General features: G+C 42.1%; 1 pseudogene; it reads left to right on the plus strand.

Annotated features, from left to right (window-relative positions):
* The first annotated feature begins 17,791 nt into the window (after positions 1-17,791).
* On the plus strand, positions 17,792-18,595 carry LOC138150310 (large ribosomal subunit protein eL29 pseudogene; annotated as a pseudogene).
* Positions 18,596-18,990: the final 395 nt, after the last annotated feature.

An 18,990-nucleotide genomic window follows, 5' to 3' on the forward strand; every position in this document is an offset into this window, starting at 1 on the left:
TCCTTCCTTCCTTCCTTCCTTCCTTCCCTCCCTTCCTTCTTTTTTAACCTTCTTGTTCCAGTCCATTCATGTATTTCTAAAACACTATGCTCAGGGCTAAAAACAGGAATGCAGATACAGTTCACTCAAGGCTGAGTCCAGAGGGACTATAACTCCTCATTCCTAGAAGCTTGACCACTCTTCATGCATCCTAAGATCAAAGCTCTGCTTTCTGCTCTGGCAGGACTGGCCCAAGCTTGTACTCTGCTTTGGAATCTTTTGTGGGCTTTGGCTGAGCCTCAGTGAAATTCAGTAATTTGCTGTGGTCGCATAGCAAAAGAGGGAACCAAAACTCAAACCCAGGCTTCTGGCTTGTATGTCAGTGTTCTTTCCAAGCCACCTGAGGAGTTTGGGGAGTGCCACTGTTCTTTCTGCTCTTGAGCTGCCGACATGTACATCCTGTCTAGGTCCTTGATGCTTTAGTACATAAGAGATAGGAAGATAGCATGAGTAATAGTAGATGCTTTGTGTTTGTATGCTTAGCGTCTGTCTCTGAAGTATTCAATGAGCAACCTTTTCTTCTGCAAGAAACAAGACAAAAATAATGTCAAGGCATATTTCAGATGGGTCTTCATTTTCCAAATGGGAATTACCATTAATATGCAGTGGCTTAACCAGAAAAAGACAAACACAAACCAAAACCCACAATGAGGCCTGGGAAAAGTGCCTAGCAGTGCAGAGAGCAAAGAGCTCAAACCACATGTTGGGATCCCATCACCCTCTTTTCCACATATTGTAAAGAGATGTCAGCACTTTAGTTCATGCTTCCTCATGACCTTGAAAATGTTGTTTGTCAGATACTGCCATAACATCTTCATTAATGGCCTGGAACAGGGAGTCAACAGCATGTTAATTAAATTTGCAGATGATACTAAATTGGGAGATGTTGCAAACACCAGGGAGGACAGAAACATAATACAAGGAGACATTGGGAGGTTAGAAATATGAGCCAGAAATCGCCAGGTGAGATGCAGGACACATGCAACTTTGGCACTGAGGATGAATGGTCAGAGATAAGGGTGGGAGGGAGTCGTCTAAGAAGAAAAGTGAACCTCATCATGAACCTCAGCTGGGGATGGTTTCTGCAGCAAAGTTTGGCAGGAAGGGAGGCTATTCCGTCTTCTCTGTGGTTCTGGGGTAGCCAGGTGGACAAGACAAGGTTTAGATGAGTGAGAATATCCAAATGAATGCAGGGGATTGAGACAGACAAGTGCACCTTGGAAATGTGAGAGAATCCAAAGGGGTCAATACTGAGAAAGCTAAAGAGACTGAAATCTTCATAGTTCACACCAATCTCCTGGCAAGCTTCTAGGAGTGTGTGTGTGTGTGTGTGTGTGTGTGTGTGTGTGTGTGTGATAGACAGAGAAAATGGAGACAGAGAAAGAGAGACAGAGAGAGAGAAAGACAGAGACAAAGAGACATGCAGAGAGACAGAAGGAGTAGAGACAGAGGGGTGGAGAGAGAAAATATGTGTGTTTCTGTGTGAGATCTGCCACTTGCAGGGCTACAGATGTCTGGATGGGGATGACAAACAGAAATACTGGTTGATGACAACCATGCATGGTAGAGAGAATTCTGATCACAGAGTGACAGGACAGAGACCTGACCTTGACATTGGCCAGCTGTATGACCCTGGCCAACTCTTTCTGAGTTTCAGTTTCCTCATCTGTAAAATGGGGATGGTAACACTTCCTCCTTGGGAGGAAAGTACTTTGTAAAACAAAGTGCTATAGAAATGTGACTTATTGTTATGTTGAGATTTAACACTAGATCAGACAAAGTGACTATTACTGTCCCTTGCCCAGGGAGAGAGACCTGAGACCAGATGTTCTCAAATTCTTTTTTTGAATCTTCTGTCATTCAGGTGATCCTAAAATCACAAATTTGGAAAGGGGCACTAGGCATGGCGCTAGCTTAGAACCCTGGAATACAGAAATAGCCCAAGTTCTAGAAGGAAACTCTGTATGCATGTGCTAGTACAGGTGCATATGTGCACACACACACACTCACACCCACACATCCAGAATCAAATTCTAATTTGTATAAGCTCCTTGTTTGTGTGCTGCATCCGCTATTTGAATTAACATTCTTGAATCTCTTGAGTTCTTGTTGAACTCGCTCCATGCTTACCCACAACACAGACCAGAAACAATCCAATAAGATGTTTTCCTTTTCGGTTCAGCCTTATGGACTATTGACATCGTCAGCTCAGCTTGGGGATGTTAGTGGAGTTTCACAATAACATCCCTGCTGTCCTGCTCATCAATAGTCCTCCAGGTGGTTAAAATGCTCCTGGAAATGTCCCAGTAGCTAAGATGGTCCTCGACTCCCTCTCTATTTACTGTAGTTTTATCACAAGGCCAGCAGTTCCTAAACAGTCATAAAACTTTGAGAATAAGCCAAATAGCTTCATGTCCGGGGAAATGCCAGGGGTGCTGGGTGCCACTGGAAGTGCTGGACCTTTACAGGGATGGATCAAGTGAGGGGAGTTTTTTCCATTGAATAATTTTACGAAAACCCATTTGAGCTGATGACACTGGGTCTCTTTTTAATTGAATTTTAAATATTTTTATGGCTATGATGGATGGGGTCTGAAAAGACAGCAGATGGCATTGGGAGTGACAAATTAATTATGAGGAAAGGTCACTCTCACACAAGCCAAAACTTCTTTCCCCTCATTGGCACCTTCAAGTCTGGCAGCACCCAGCTTTCTGATCCGAGGGCACAGTGATCAAGAACAAGGAGACTGGGAAAGGTCTCAACTTTTGCAAAATTATTAAGGAAATTGTAGCCTCCCTCCCCCTTGAAGGAAAAAAAAAACATTATGCTTTTTTGTAAAAAAAAAAAAAAGAAAAGAAAAGAAGCACATAGAATGTGAGAGTTGGAAGGGATATTAGAGATCATCTAAGTAGCTCTTAAATGCTCATTGAATTGAATTAAATCTAGTCAGCCCTTTTATTTTGCAGGGAAGAAAACTGAGGCCCAGAAAGAAGTTACTTGCCCAAGGTCACACAGCAGAACTTTCCAACTTTGGCACTCTTAACACTACACTGCTCTTAGTGTCTTTTCCTAAAGATACTGAATTAGAATCAGTTATTCCCAAAGCTCTTAGCTGGGGTGGATAAAGGTGTAAGACAAGAGTAGACTTCCATATTCTGCTTGATTGGCGAATCTCAGTCTTCAACCTCCATGTATCTTTCTGACCTGATGGTTGGGGATTTGGGGGGCTGCCAGTGGTTACTCACAGGAGCAATTAGCTGCTACTGATGGCCTCTGGCATCCATTGCTGCTCTACTCACATCTGACTGATTCCTCCTGAGACTAGGGGAAGGGAAGGTAGACAGCTTTCCAGAGTGTACCACACCAGGGATTGGGTGGAATGGTATAACATAGTTTAAAATATGACTTTCTACAAATATACCTATTTTAATTCCAGAGCATTCCATTTTCTGTGGCACGTATTTATTTTATGACAAGTCAAGGCATTTGGGCTCCCATATAGCTTTTCTTGGTGGTTTAATTATCAAGAACAAGCGCCTTGCCCTGGCTCTCTTTTACCTGTACATCTCTTTAAAAATTTTTATTGATACTTTTTGTTGATAAATCATGGTGATTTCTGGATCTATACACCCTCCCCCTGTTCCATTCTACATACACATTCTAGCTCTCAGAATTAATCCTTCTCTTATAATAAAGAAAAACACAAAAGCAAAAATAACCAGCACAATGCTTATCTGTGGCGAGCTGTGTAACATTCTGCCCAGAGGAGAGGTATATTTCATTATAGATAATTTGGTCCCATTATCTGGGACCACAATTGGTTATTATAATTACTCAGTATTTGACTTTCTTTTAGTGAATTATATTATTGTAGTTATTGCATTCTTTTGGTTCTGCTGATTCTACCTACATCAGTTTATACAAATCGTCCTATGTTTCTCTCATCATAGAAGTATAGATTTGGAGTTGGAAGGGACATTTGGAGGTATGATGGGGGCCATTTCAAGATCAGCTCGATAGAACAAAAAAGAAAAGAAACCTACTCTCTGGGTCAGTTTTAATACTATAGTATAGTTTGGTGGCTGAGAGGTCTCCAGATTAAGTCCCACACTCTCATTTTACAAATGAGAAAACTAAAGCACAGAGTGATTCACTTAGGGTCTCATAACTAGTCAGTGCCTAATAATGGGTCTGAACATAGATCTTCCTGACTTCAAGTCCAGGGCTTTAACCAATACTGCAAACTGTACAAAAATATTCTACCAGATACCACAATTTGTTCATCTATTCCCCAACTAATGAGCACCCACTTTATTTCCAGTCCTTTGTTACCACAAAAGTGCTACTATGACTATTCAGGTATACACTGAACTATTCTTTCTGTTATTGACCTCTTAGAAATGCATGCCCAATAGTGGGTTCAAGGACTTGAAGGGTATTAATCAGTCTATCTTTTTATTCCTACCATGGAGTGGGAGCAAGTATACATTGAGAAGGAAGAAAGCAGGGAAGGAGAAGGATTTTGTTCTTTAGTTCCCCAGTGGGTATCAGGTTGGAACCTAAGAATGTAAGAATGTAAATTCCTTGTAAGTTGGAATTGTTTCCATTTTTTAATTTTTATCCCCAGCAAGCAGGATAGTGCCTGGCACCTACTAGGCCAGGGGTGGGGAACCTGCAGCTTGGAAGTCTGATATGTCCCTCTAGGTCCTCAAGTGTGGCTGAATCCAAACTTCACAGAACAAATCCTTTTATTAAGTTTTGATTTAGTTTAAGGGCCATACTTGAGGACCTAGAGGATCACAGGTGACCGCAAGGCCACAGGTTCCCTACCCCTGTATTAGGCATTTAATAAATGTTTACTGATTGATCTGTGTATTATTGGGCACAGGAAATTGTCTGACCAAGAGCTGATTTGAAGTTGTTTGTTGGGATAATCTGGTGCCCAGAGTCCAAATGTCTAGAAACAAGTGGGTACCTGTGTCATTGTTAAGCAACTGTGTGGTATTGGGTAAGTTCCTTTCCCCGTCTCTGACAAAGGAAGAGCAGCAATTTGAACATCTATCTAATCTAGACTTTGGATGCCTCCAGTGCTAGACACTGTAGGTACTTAATAAATGTTTCCTGAATGAAAGCATATATGAATGTACAGAAGGTCACACCACACCAGTTGGAGTCTTTGGGTCTCTTATCTACCTCTTAGGGGCATAAATTTAGATCTGTAAAGGACATAAAAGGTCATGTGTCTTAACATATTCATTTTAGACAAAGCTGAAAGAACTCATGTGACTTGTCCACAGTCACAGAGTTAAGTGTCTGAGTAAGAATTTGAACTCAGGTCTTCTAACTTCCAAATCCAGCTCTGTCTTTACCATATCAGGCTGCCAAGTCCCTAATATATTTTAGACAGGGCTATTTGTCTCTGATCATTTAACAGTGAATCAAAAATAACAAACCTAGAAATAGAGAAACAAAATTCTAAGACCCCCCCAAGATGAGCATTTGAGTATCCTATTATCCTATCAGGGTTTCCATTGTAATAAAAGTAAAATATAATTTCCTTCCTTTATACCTGAACCTAGCCCTTCAGGATAAGCAGCATCCTCCCTGCCTGGGTAATGTAGGGAAACATTTGCCTCTCTCCCTCAAAGAGTGGTGATGGACTCAGGTTACAGAAGGAGACATATATTTTTTTGGATATGACCAATGTGAGAATTGGGTTTTGCTTAACTCTGCATTTTTATTATATAGGTTTTTTTCCTTTTTTTCTTTTTCCAGTGGAGTGAGTGGGAGGGAGAGAAAATAGATTTTTTGTTAATTAAAATAAATGAAATTAAATTTATAATAAGAAGTGCTGGATTTGAGTCTTGGCTGTATCATTCACAGCTATGTGACCTTAAACAAGTCACTCCTTCAGTGGATCTACAAAATAAAAACATTAAGCTCTATTTTTTTCTCATGTGCCTTCTAACTTTAAGATTCTGTGAACCTGTGGGAGGGACACCAGTTGGTGCATTTATCTTCACCCTGCTCAGATCCTCTCTGGTCTAGAGTGTGAGTTCATAGGGTAGGATGAGAAAGGCTTCATCCGTACTCCCTTCACCTGCGCCCACTTCTCAATCTGCTTCTCTTATTCCATTTTCGTAGAAAATGTGCCTTGAAAAGGCAACAGCCAAATCCTTAGGAAATGGAAGCCTGGAACAACTGCATTTCTGTGAGCAAGAGACTGAGTGAGCAGCCCCAGCTCCCAGCTTTGCTTCACTGCAGAGATAATTCATTTAATCATTATTCACCTGACACCCCATCTCATGAATGTTTGACTGTCAGAACTAAATTCCACCCCAAAGAAAAGCTGTTCTCAGAGAAGATTTGCAGTTATTCTTAAAGAAAGAGAGGAGAGAGTGAAAGAAAAAAGGGGGGAAAAGTTATTTAAAATAGACATGTGGAGACTCTCCAGAGGAAGGAGGCATGAATTGTGAGAACAGTTCCAGTCAAACCTGAATCCTCCAGGTTTAGGATTTTACTAAGATGGACTGAAAATGAAAGGGAACTGAGTACCCTCATTCCCTCCAAAGCCCCTTCAATCGCCTGCTCAGGAGGGGCCAATTCCACAGGAGGGGGAGTTTGTTTGATGCCAAGGGTTAGCAGTGTCTTCTGGATTAGAAGAACTTTGTGTCTTCTTTGGGAGGAAACAAACACCATGCATCTTCAAGGGATGAGCTGTATGTATTACTCCCAACCTAGGGATCTTTTTGAGAAGAGGATTAGGGTAAGCTCTGATGTGGGCTGGGTGCTGAAATGAAGGGCAATAAGTCTGGATGTGATTTGTATTTCAACCTACCTGTCTTCCTCATGAGTTTTAACTCTTCTTACTTCCAGGGTGAAGATGGCAAGGCTTAGAGAAAGTTACGGAGCTATATGGTATAAGGAAATGGAGAAGAACCTTCAGCACTTAGCATGGTACCCTGTACATAGTAGGTATGTAGGAAACATTTCTTGAATTAAATGGAATAGTGAAAAGAAAGTTGCATTTGGAGTCAGAGACTTGGGTTCAAATCCCTTTTTTACTACTGGCTACCATTGTGACTTTGGGCAAGTCATTTTACCTCTAGGCACCTCAGGAGTTTGCTTTTCTATAAAATGAGAAGTTTGGGCTGGATAACCTCAAAGGTCCTTTCCAGCTCTAAATCTATGATTCTAGAAGATTAATAATAATCCTGTGAGGTAGGTAGTGCTGGTATTATTACCCTCATTTTAATGATATGGAAAATTAGCCTCAAAGGAATTATCTGTGATCACACAGCTAATGTCAGAACCAGAATTTTAATTCAATTCTCTTCTGACTCCAAGTTCTTTCCACTATTTCAATTTCCTATAAAATAGATTTATTGAGATCTATAATTATTGAATACCTACTGGGTGTTCTGTGCTGTTAGGTACCAGGTATGAGGCTATATTATTATTTCACATTAATATGAATTTTACAAGGAATTTACAAAGGAATTTCCTCAATAATAATCCTCAAGGTCAGTTACACAAGTATTAGGTGGCGCAGTGGATACTTCCTAGCTGTGTGACCCTAAGAAAATCAAAGAAAACTTACTGGTCAGAGGTTATACTTCAGATGATAGAGCTGAGTCTCCTGCCTCCAAATCCAGGGACTTCCATTGCCACAGGCTGGTGGGAGGAGGATAAGTAAGAAGCTTAAGAAATGATTGGTCCTGCCTCCAAGGATTGTACAGTTTGGTCTGGGAGACAAGATATGAACACTGTAAAGAATAGTGAACATTATAATACAGAATATAATGAAGTGATAAACTCTATAGTACAGAGAGAAAGTATGCTAGAAATTAAAAGGAACAGAAGATCAAAAAATAGTCAGAGAAGGCTTCGTGGAGGAGGTGGGAGTTAAGCAGGACCTTGAATGAATAGTAGCATTTAAATAAGGGTAGTGAGAGGGGAATGTGTCAAAAACTTTTAGTTCAATCCCAGAAGATCACCTTCTCTGAGCTCAGGACATCCCCTCCCTCAGAGGCTCCTCAGGATCTTCCTGGTCTTGGGCCTATTCTCTCAAGACATCATACACTTGCCCCTTTCCCCCTTCCTTACCTCTGAGGCCAAGCATACATTTCAGGCCAAGAGGATTATTGGATTTTTAAAAAGATCCAATGGCTTTTTAATTATTGCTTTAATTGTCTTTCTGTGCAGGGCTCAGAAAGTGGTTGACTACCAGACAGCTGGCCCCCCTTAGTAGCATCCCTTATCAGATGCCCCTTTAAGTCAGGGTGAGAAGAAAACACTCTTGGGGACCAGGCACAGCTTTACTCAGAACTCATCTTCAGCTCTGACTGCTTTCCACCCAGGTTCAGGGCATCTGACTTTAACCAAGTGCATGACCAGGAGTTTGCTGTCCATGGTATTAGGACATCCCCAAAGACTTTTCTAGTTCATCAGCATACTGACCATTCCTGCATAGTCTTTAATACAATATCGGAAATGGGAAGATGAATAATTTAAACTAATAGGCTCAGACTCATGTTTCTATCCCCCTCTGGGATATTGAAATGTCCTCTGTTGCTTCCTTGCATAATTCTCACAAACTCCAGGGTTCAAGAAAAGGGAAGGAATTGGACAATGATCAGAATCCCAGAGAAAAGCTAAAAGATTTCTTTATATCTGACCACTTGCCCATCTATTCTACAAAAGCAGCAGCACCTGTCTCCTACCTAGTCAGGATCTGAGAGAAGGGTGGAAAGTGATCAATAATCAATTATTTATTAGGGATCACCAGCCATAGAATGTTAAAGAGACAGCATAATATAATGGATAGGACATCGGACCTTGAATCAGGGGATTTGGCTTTGAATCCTGGCTCTTACATTTATTAGCTATGTGACTATGGGAAATTTACTTAACTTCTCTAAAATCCCATTTTCTCATCTATAAAATGGGATTAATAATACTTTCATTATTAATCTTACAAAGTTGTTGTAATGAAAGTGTTTTGTAAACTTTACTATGCTTTAGAAATGTTAATTATCATTCTTAGAACTGGAAGGGACTTTCCAGAGATCATCTGATCCAACCCCCATTTCCTCATTTTACAGATGAGGAAAACAAAGTCTGGCAGAAGGGAAATTGCTCCCAGTAACACATAGACATCAGAATCATATAACTAGTAAGAGGAAGAGCTGGGACAAAAACCTGAGGCTTTGATTCCCAGTCCAGAGCTCTTTCAGTTAAAGCCCAATCCCCTAAAAAAAACCACCCAGTTAGCCACTAGAGGATACAAGAGGAGACCTGCTCCATGTCTACAATACAAGGAAAAGAATTCTAAAACAGACAGTAGAATGAGGTGTGTGTGTGTGTGTGTGTGTGTGCGCGCACACACTGAATGTATGCTATCAAATTATTTTGGGACACATATAATTAGGGATCATAAGGAGCTAATTTTAGAAGCATAGGCAGTAAATGCTTCCCTTCTCCCTCCATCCCTGAACCAATGAAAAAAAGAGAACTTACACATTTGTCTTTCCAGGAAGCCCCACTTAACCCCTTGAAAATGATACCCAGATAAAGTGCTGGGGCCATAAATCCTTCCCCTTTCTCTCTTCTGTCCAATTAATTCAATTCAGTAGATATTTATTTAGGACTTGGAAGGAAGTAGAGTTGAAAGGGTATTATGTCTCCAGTCAGGAGACCTGAATTCAAATCTCTATTCTGACATTTGTAGACTCAGGCTCAATTTCCTGTTGTGTAAAGTAGATATAGTAATACTTTTATTTATTTATTTATTTTTTTGGAGGGCAATTAGGGTTAAGTGACTTGCCCAAGGTCACATGGCTAGTTTTTGTGTCAAGTGTCTGAGGCCAGATTTGAACTCAGGTCCTCCTGACTCCAGGTCTGATGCTCTATTCACTGCATTACCTGGCTGCCCCTAGTAATACTTTTATTTAAATAGAGCTAGCTATTTTAAGGCAAGTGCTTTGTACACCTTTAAGTGAACTTGTTATTAAGTACCTGCTATGTGTAGAACGCCATGTGAGGCTCTGGGAGAGATATAAAAATACATAATAGCTTTCCTGTCTTCATGGACCTTACAATTCCTCTTCTGACTATCACCATCTTTCCCACTCTCTCTTATTTCTCTCAGTCCCTCCCTGACTATCAGTCTCTGACAGTTCCTGACTTCTTCAGTCTCAAACTTCTCCTGATGCCGCAGCCTCCAGCTTTCCATGGCTAAGGAGGATGGTTCCCGTTCCTCAGTTGTCAGCCCAACCCTTCTCTATCCCTTCTCTCCCCAAGTACTCCATTCAGTTGAAAACCATCATATGTTTCCCGTTGGATATGTGGCAGTCAGTAAATAGCCATGAAGGGGAAAGTGAGGGCAGGATGAGTGAACAATAGCTCAGTGGGAAAGAGCCAATACATCTCTACATTCTTTTGGGCTAAACTGTCTCAGGAGACAGCCTCTGTAGAGCAGTGAGAGCCCTGCATGGCTGCTTCCCAGCTGGCCCAGCCTTATGTACCCTTGTAGCAGAATAAGTAACCACAAACTGAGCATTGTTTCAGTGATCCTATCAAGACCCTCTTCTCCTCACCACCCCCACTCCCTACAATTTTCTGATAGCTAATAATCAACCATTAGAGTAATTTTCTTGTGTAAAGATTTATCTCCTTTCAGGGGACAAAGTATGGTACAGTAAGAACTTGAAATGTTAGTTATTCTTAGAACTGGAAAGGTCCTCATCAGTTGGAGAATGGTTGAATGAACTACAATGCATGGGCATAATAGAATATTATTGTGTAGTAAGAAGTAATAAATGTGATGAATTCTGAGAAAATGATAAACTATGCATTGATAGAGTAGAGTGAGCAGAACCTAGAGAAGAAATATATACAGTGACTAACATATAAATTAAAATAGCACCAAAAGGAAGCTAAATTCTTGGTCCAGGAGAACAGATAGTGAGTTTTCTCCCTAAGGTCAGCAGAGTGGTGGGAGATTATGGGGGCAAAATGTTGCTTACACCATCAGACATAGGCAGTGAACTAATTGTTGTTGCTTAACTGTGTTTGTTATAAGGGAGAGGGGGTATATATGGAAATGGCAAAACCAATAGTATCAGTAAAAGCTGTTTTGTTTTATTTTGAGACTGAGTTTCCCTTTCTTACTCACACTGTAAGTGTATGTGCTACTCATGTGCTTAAACCCATCATTGATCAGTACAGGAGCCTCAACCATTTCCAATCTAGGCTGATTCTCCTTTTCTTAGGCAGTCAGGTAGTTCTCCAATGCTAGGGGCTCACCATATTGGTACCAGACTTAGTGCAGACAACCAATTGGCTTAGCCCACTATAACTCAAAATTCTAGAGCTCAAGTGATTCCAGTAACTTGAGGCCATAGTTCCCCTAGAAACAGAGATTTCAGGAGTATGCCATCATTCCTGGCTAAGAACTTATTTTAAAAAACAAAACAAATTATGATTCAATGGAAAGAATCCTAAATTGCATGTAAGGAAGCTTGAGTTCTAGTCCCAGTTATGTTATTGACTTGCTATGTGACCTTCATCTGAAAAATAAGGAGTTTGGATAAGACTAATGGTTCCTGGTAGGGTAGCTATCTAAGAGTTGGAAGTAGTCATTAAGTTTATAAATAAGCAAACATACCTTCTAATAACTGAAAAATAATATGCCTGGAGGATATGTAGTACTATTTTAAAGTTTTTATAGAGATACCAACAATAATTAATGAAGTATTGTTGTTGTTCTGTTGTGTCCAACATATGAGATCTCATATCTTGTTTTTTTGGGGGGGAGTTTGGGGCAGATACAGGAGTGGTTTGCCATTTCCTTCTCTAGTGGAGTAGGCAAAGAGGTTAAGTGACTTGCCCAGGGTCACCCAGTTAGTAAGTGTCAGGCCACATTTGAACTCACAAAGATGAATCTTCTTGACTCCAGGGCCAGCACTGTGTGACCCAACTGCCCCTGTAAAGGAAACTTAGAGGACTCTAACTGCTTCATTTTACAGAGGAGGAAACTGAGGCTCAGGAAGATTAAATGGTCTGTTTAAATAATGTTCCATCGCCGGAGATCTTAAAACAGAGGTTAGATGAGCACTGTCAGGGATTATTTTAGAAGGGATTTTTTTGGGTATTGGTTAGATTATATGCCCTCTGAGGTCTCTTCCAGCTCTTAGATTAATGAGAGGACGGACTCAGAAAAGACAGAAGTGGGAATTCTGAAGACAGTGTCCGTGACATGCCAGTCTTATTGAGGTTATATGTTCTATTCTTGGTTCTGCCACTTGGGATCTGTGGGACCTCAATCCATGGTCCATGCCTCAGTTTCCATCCCTGGTTGTATTAGTCTCATATGCCCTCCCCATTCCAGTTTTAAATTCCATGCCTTAGTTTCCAGGAGAGGAGGGCCACTGCTGCAAACTGATAGCAGCAGCTCTGCTCAGCCTTTGCCACGTGGTGCTGAGGATCCCTGGAGGCAGGCTTGATTGAGTGGTACAGGGAGGTAGGCAGCAGAGGGCCCCTCTGCAGCAGTGGAGGGCTCTTGAATTCCTCTGTCTTGGAGATTATGGCAGAAGTGTAATTACCCAGCATACTCTCTGAAATGAGTGACCTCGCCCCAGCTCCCCAGGATCTTCAGTGCCTTGGTCGTGATTTAGGCATAAGGAAATCAGACTTGTTATGCCATGACCATTGATTTCCACTAACTACTGTATGCTCCCCCTCAAAACAAAACAACCCCCTTGCAAAAAAAACCCAAACCAAAAAAAAAAAAACAGAAATAGAAATAAAACCTTGCTTTTGTGCTCCCATTTCTTTTATCTCCCTCCTACAACACCTTGAAAGAGGAGAAAATCAAGCAAGAAGGAGAGTATTCACATATTCAACTAAGAATAGACCAGACTCCACCCTGCCTTGTCCCTTGCCCAAGCTTCCATGTCACTTCCTCACCATCTCACCAATGCTCTCCACTCTGAATGACATTTCTACTTCCTCTCCCCTGGAAACTTGGACTGAGCCTCTGGGTCCCCCAATTCTGATAGGTAAACTTTTGCTTTATTTTTCCAGGGTCCAGACCTTGAGGCCACTTCCTGAAAGTCTTTTCACCATAACCTACATGGGTACCCTACCCCTTAACTTTTTTCTAGTACTCTTTTATGTATTGTCTTCCCCCATTAGACTGTAAGGTCCTTGAAGAAAGGGACTGTTTGACTTACTTGAACTTATATTCCCAGTATTTAGCACAGTGCCCCACACATAGTAAGCAATTAATATTTTTCATCCTTCTTTGCTTCCTTCCTTACTTCTTCCTTTTCTTCTCTTTTTCCTTCCTTCCTTCATCATCATCATTATCATCATCATCATCTTCTTCTTCTACTACTCTTTCTCTCTTAAGAACTCTGTGGCAACATGGTCTTATATCTCTCGCTCCAAAGAGGAATTCTTATACTCTGTAGGACAGAATGGAGCTAGCTCAATCTTGGTGCAACAGTGCTTTTTATGTTAATCTGTGTTCTGCCTCTACCTACCAGGTCTAGGGAACCTTACAGACAAGATCCATTAAAGTGTCACCTTGCATCCAACCCTGAGAGCCCAGTAAGCAGTAGATAATAGGTAAAATTTGTCTTCGAAATCTCCCCTTCCTCACTGTTCCACTCATTTCTTTCCTTTCAAAAGCCTTCTCCCAACCCTACTTTCTCAGGTCATCAGGCTACAACTGGAAGAACATTTTATCTAGCTCCTCATTTTACAATGGAGGAAACTGAGACCCAGAGAGAAGTGACTTCCCAAGGTCACAGAGCCAGGTAATCGTAGAATCTGGGCTGGGGACCATGATTATGGAGCTCATCTGGTTTTCTACTCCAGGGGTCTTTCCCTTATACCCTACTGATGTTGGCAACCTGGCACCTAGCAATGCCCTTTTGCTTCTCTGTTCCTTTCCTTAAAGGTTTATTCATGTTTCAATGCTACTCCTTTTATGTTTGACTATTCCCAGGGTATTTTAATATACCAGGGGTATTTTCATTTCCAAAGAAGAGGGTTATGTTTAACCCAAGGTAAGGAATCTTCTCTAGGTAGGATTTTATTCCTGTTGGTATCTGAAAGAAAGGAGAAGGGCCATAGGTGAATTGTCATCTTTTCCTGAAGGGTGATCCAGGCTCCTGCCCAAGGCATGACCTTGCCATGGTGGGCAAAGAAAGAACCGAAGGGAGAGGATCCTGAGCTGGCAGGCTCCCTCCACTACTGTCCCTTCTCTGCAAAGAGATGATATGTGAATGTGGCAGTCATCTATACCTGAAAAGAAATCTCTGTGCATGGAGCTGGGAAGTCCCTGGAAATTTGGGGACATTGTAAACTAGATTAAGGTAGATCTGGATCACAGTGCATTGTTGAGAGCATAATTTCCAGCTCCAAGAATCTTAAAAATCAATCTAGTCCAACTGCCTCATTTTACATAGGAGTAAACTGAGGGCATCTAGGTGGTACAGAGGTAAAGGGCCTGGGGTCAAAAAGACTTATCTTTATGAGTTTAAATCTGGTCTCAGATGTTTAACTGTGTGATCCTGGGCAAGTCACTGTTTGTCTAGGTTCCCTCATCTGTAAAATGAGCTGGAGAAGGAAATGGCAAAACCAGTCCAGTTTCTTTGCTTAGAAAACCTCAACTGGGATCATGAAGATACAGGACTGAAAAATGACTGAACAACAACAGACGGAAGACCAGCGAGAGGAGGACACTTCTCCAAAGTCAGGGGAGCAAGAAATGGCAAAGCAGGGTTTGAACTCGATTCTTTCTTCTGACTTCCAGTCTAGTACTTGTTCTGCTGCCTTTCCAGGAAGGGAAGTGATTAGTAGTAGCGGCCCTGGCAGGCAGCAGTGGCGGTTATGACAACAGCTTCTTAATGTGGAAAATGGGATCCTAATTACTTTGTGGACAGGGTGGCAAATGAAGAGTCAATCAGAGCTTCAGTTTATAGCAGCTCTGGTTTGAGAGCTGCCTCCATTCACAGCCTCCGTCCTCAGTGAGGAGGTGCTGAACTGCAGTCAGGCATAGCCTGGAGAGATGCTCAACAGGGACAAGCAGAGAGAAGCCCTGTCTATCACTCCATTCACCAGTCGATCAAAAGAAAGATTTTTTCCCTCTATGAGAAAACACCAGGCTGTGAAAGTGATCATTACCCTTTCTGATCTCCTAGTACTTTGTAGTCTTGTTGTTCATTTCTTCTACCCTAATTTGTATATGTTCTTGTCTTATCCTCCCTACTACATTGCAAATTCCTTGAGGGCAAAGACCAGGTCTTCTTATTCCTCAGTGTACTCATTTCTTAGGAAGCTAAGTGATACAGTGGATAGAGTGCTGAGCATAGAGTCAAGAAGACTCATTTTTGCAAGTTCAAATGTGGCCTCAGATGCTTACTAGCTGTGTGACCCTGGGCAAGTCACTTAACCCTTTTACCTCAGTTTCCTCATCTGTAAAATGAGCTGGAGAAGTAATGGCAAACTACTCTGCCAAGAAAACCCTTAATAGTATCACGAAGAGTCAGATGCAACTGAAATGGCTGAACATTGACAGATCCATGCCGTGTTCATAACAGGTATTTAATAAATCATTGATGAATGCAATTCTGGGAATCCTGATTGGGAGTCTGAGGACCCTTGTTTGCCCCCTGACTCTGTTCCTGGCATTATACATCTGTGTAATCCTGGGAAAATTACTTCTTTCTCAGGGTCCATGTTTCCTACCCTATAAAATTACCTACCATATTAGATTGCAAGCTCTCTGAGGGAAAAGATTGTCTTTGTTTTTATTTGTATTTTTATCCCCAGTGTTGATCACAGCACCTGCCACATAGTAGGTGGTTAATAAATGCTTATTCATTAAAATGAGGAGGATGCTTAGGACAAATGGTCTCTAAAGTCCCTTCCCATTTTAAAACTTATGGATGGAGACTAGGTCAGACCAAGAAGTAAGGTGAATCTCCCCATAAGAACTATACTAGATGTGGAATTAGAGGATGTATGTTTTTATTCTAGCCCTTCAACTTAGTCAATAAACATTTATTAATCACTTACTGTGTTCCAGGCATTGTTCTAAGCCCTGGAGAAAAATAATGACTGGGGCAGCTAGGTGGTGCAGTGAATAGAGCACTGGCCCTGGAGTCAGGGAGGACCTGAGTTCAAATCCATGGACACTTGACACTGTGTAACTTTGGGCAAGTCACTTAACCCCAATTGCCCCCCAGAAAGCAAAAAAAAGAAAAACAATGACAACCTCTGTCTTCAAGGACCTTACAATCTAATGGGAGAAGACAACATACAAAAGTAAGTACAAAAGAGGTAGAGGGAGGAAAGGGAAGATAGCTGGCACTTGGGCATGACGAAGTACATGATGGAACACAGCCAGGTGGTAAATGAAGAGATGGCACTCTCTTTGAAGGGGGATTCTGAAGGAGCTTTCTCCTGCCCTCCAATCAGAGTGGCCTCGGGGGTAGTGAGTACTGAATAATAGAGGTTGTTAGGACTGATATGGTCTTGTAGGATGATGAGATTGCTGAGGTCAGATGGAAAAATTCAAAGGAGTGCAGTGGAGTGTTCGTTTGTTAGGCACCTCTTATGTACAAACCACCTTTCTGAAGAGGATAAAATTAAAATTAGACACCACAGCGTCCTTGCCTCCATGGGGAGTATGGTCTAGTAAGACAGCTTGGTTCAGTGGAAAGGCCTGATTTGAAGTCAGAATATTTGGGTGATATCAAATCAAACCAACAAGCATTTATTAAGTATATCCTATATGCTTGGTAATTAGTGGAGGTACAAAGAAAGGTAAAAAACCCAGCTCATCTCTTCAACAAGCTTACATTCAAATGGGGAATTTTAGTAGTTTAAAACTGCGCTAAGACTTTTGGGGCATACTCTTTGTAGAGTAGGATCTACGAAATTAGATAGAAGGCAGTCTGAAAGGGGAAGGTAACTTGGGGGGTGGTATTGGGGAAGGCCTCTTGCAGATGTTGTTTTTTGAGCTCAGTCTTGGGAGAAGCCAGGATGATGGTAGAGGGAGGTGAGGGGCTGAGCATTCTAAGCATGAACGATAGTGTGGCTATGAGAGACAGAGAATTGTGTTCAAGGGACTGCAGGTTGGCTAGTGCTGCTTGAACACAGAGGAAAGGGAAATTCTCCTTATTTCTTGTCTGACCTAGTCTCCATTCTTAGGATTTAGAATGGGGAGGAACCTTAGACACCATTTTGTCTCCCAAATCCTCCTTATTTCAACGAAGAATCACCTTTAAAGCACTCACTATGTGCCAGGCACATAATGGGCACTATGCTGAGCACTGGGGATAAAAAGAAAAATGAACACCTGAACATAGCACGGAGGAGAGCAAATCATGAGAAGACCAGGAACGTAGGAAAGGAGCTTCATGTGCCAAACAAAGGTGTTTGTGTTTGATCCTGGAAGTGACAGGGAGCCGCGGGAGCGCATTTAGTGAGGGCAGGGGGGCTTAGAAAAATCCCCTTGGCAGTCGAGAGGAGGATGGGCTGGCGTGGAGAGAGCCTTAAAGTCCCAGCCATGACATTTATTATCTGTGGGACACTGGGAAAGATGCTTCATCAATCTGAGCTCACCTGTAACAAGGGGATATTAAGACTTGTACTACCTGCCTCACAAAAGTACGATGAGGAAAAAATGTAGCAAATCTTAGGGACCATAGAAATAGGAGCTGCTGTTTTCTCTCCCTCCCTTTGGCCTCTTCCGGTTGGTGGTGTGCCTGTTAGCACAGGCTGTGGTATAAAGATGGCGAAGTCTAAGAACCATACCACCCACAGCCAATCACGAAAATGGCACAGAAATGGCATCAAGAAACCTAGGTCACAGAGATATGAGTCTCTGAAAGGGGATGACCCCAAGTTTCTGAGAAACATGTGCTTTGCCAAGAAACACAACAAGAAGGGGCTGAAGAAGATGCAGGCCAACAACGCCAAAGCCATCAGGGCCCGAGCAGAGGCCATCAAGGCCCTGAGCACCAAGGCCTCCAAAGCCAATCTCTTCAGGCCCAAGATCCCCAAGGCCAACGCCTGGTGTGCTGGCCAAGAGATGGCTACCAAGCGTCCAGGTCCTAGGATTGGCATCAAACGTCCAGGCTCCAGGATCACAAAGCCTGACTCTAAGGTTGCCAGAACCACTGACCCCAAGTCTACCAAGTCAACTGACCCCAAGGCTGCCAAGCCCACTGACCCCAAGGCTGCCAAGCCCACTGACCCCAAGGCTGCCAAGTCTGCAGCCAAGTTCAGTAAGTCAGATCCCAAGGCTACCAAATCTGGCCCCAAGGCCACCAAATCTGATGCTAAGGCCACCAAGTCTGACCCGAAGGTTGCCAAGTCTGATTCCAAGGCTGCCAAGTCCGATCCCAAGGCAGCCAAGTCTGATTCTAAGGCTGCTAAGCCTGCTGAGTCCAAACCCAAAGATGCTGGGGCTAAAGCTGCTGGTCCCAAGCCTTCAAAATAGATGCTTCAGAACAGAAGGACTTGTTTAAAGCTAAAACCTCCCTTTTTTCCCAGCCACAGTATGATTATTCACTGTTTTGTACAAATAAAGAAAATGATGAGTCATAAAAAAAAGAAATAGGAGTTGCTTTCATTATACGTCCAAAGATCCACAGTTTCACTGCATAAGACTCCTTTCTCTGATGCAGATCACAGCTCTTCCACATTCCTTCATCAGTTTCTTCTGTCAGTCCCTCTCTTTCAAGTCATGGAATTAATTTTCCATTATATGCTTTTTAAAATTAGGTGCCTCAACGAACAGGGTGCTGGGCATGGACTTGGGAAGATCTGAGTTCAAATCTGGACTTAGATACTTACTAGCCACATGACCCTGGACAAGTCAGAAACTCTGTCTCCGTTTCCTCAGCTGTAAACTGGGGATAATTATAGCAC

The sequence above is a fragment of the Petaurus breviceps genome, unplaced genomic scaffold, assembly GCF_028583685.1.
Source record: "Petaurus breviceps papuanus isolate PSGF00001 unplaced genomic scaffold, PetGlider_PUasm1.0 90865, whole genome shotgun sequence".
Taxonomy (NCBI): Eukaryota; Metazoa; Chordata; class Mammalia; order Diprotodontia; family Petauridae; genus Petaurus; species Petaurus breviceps.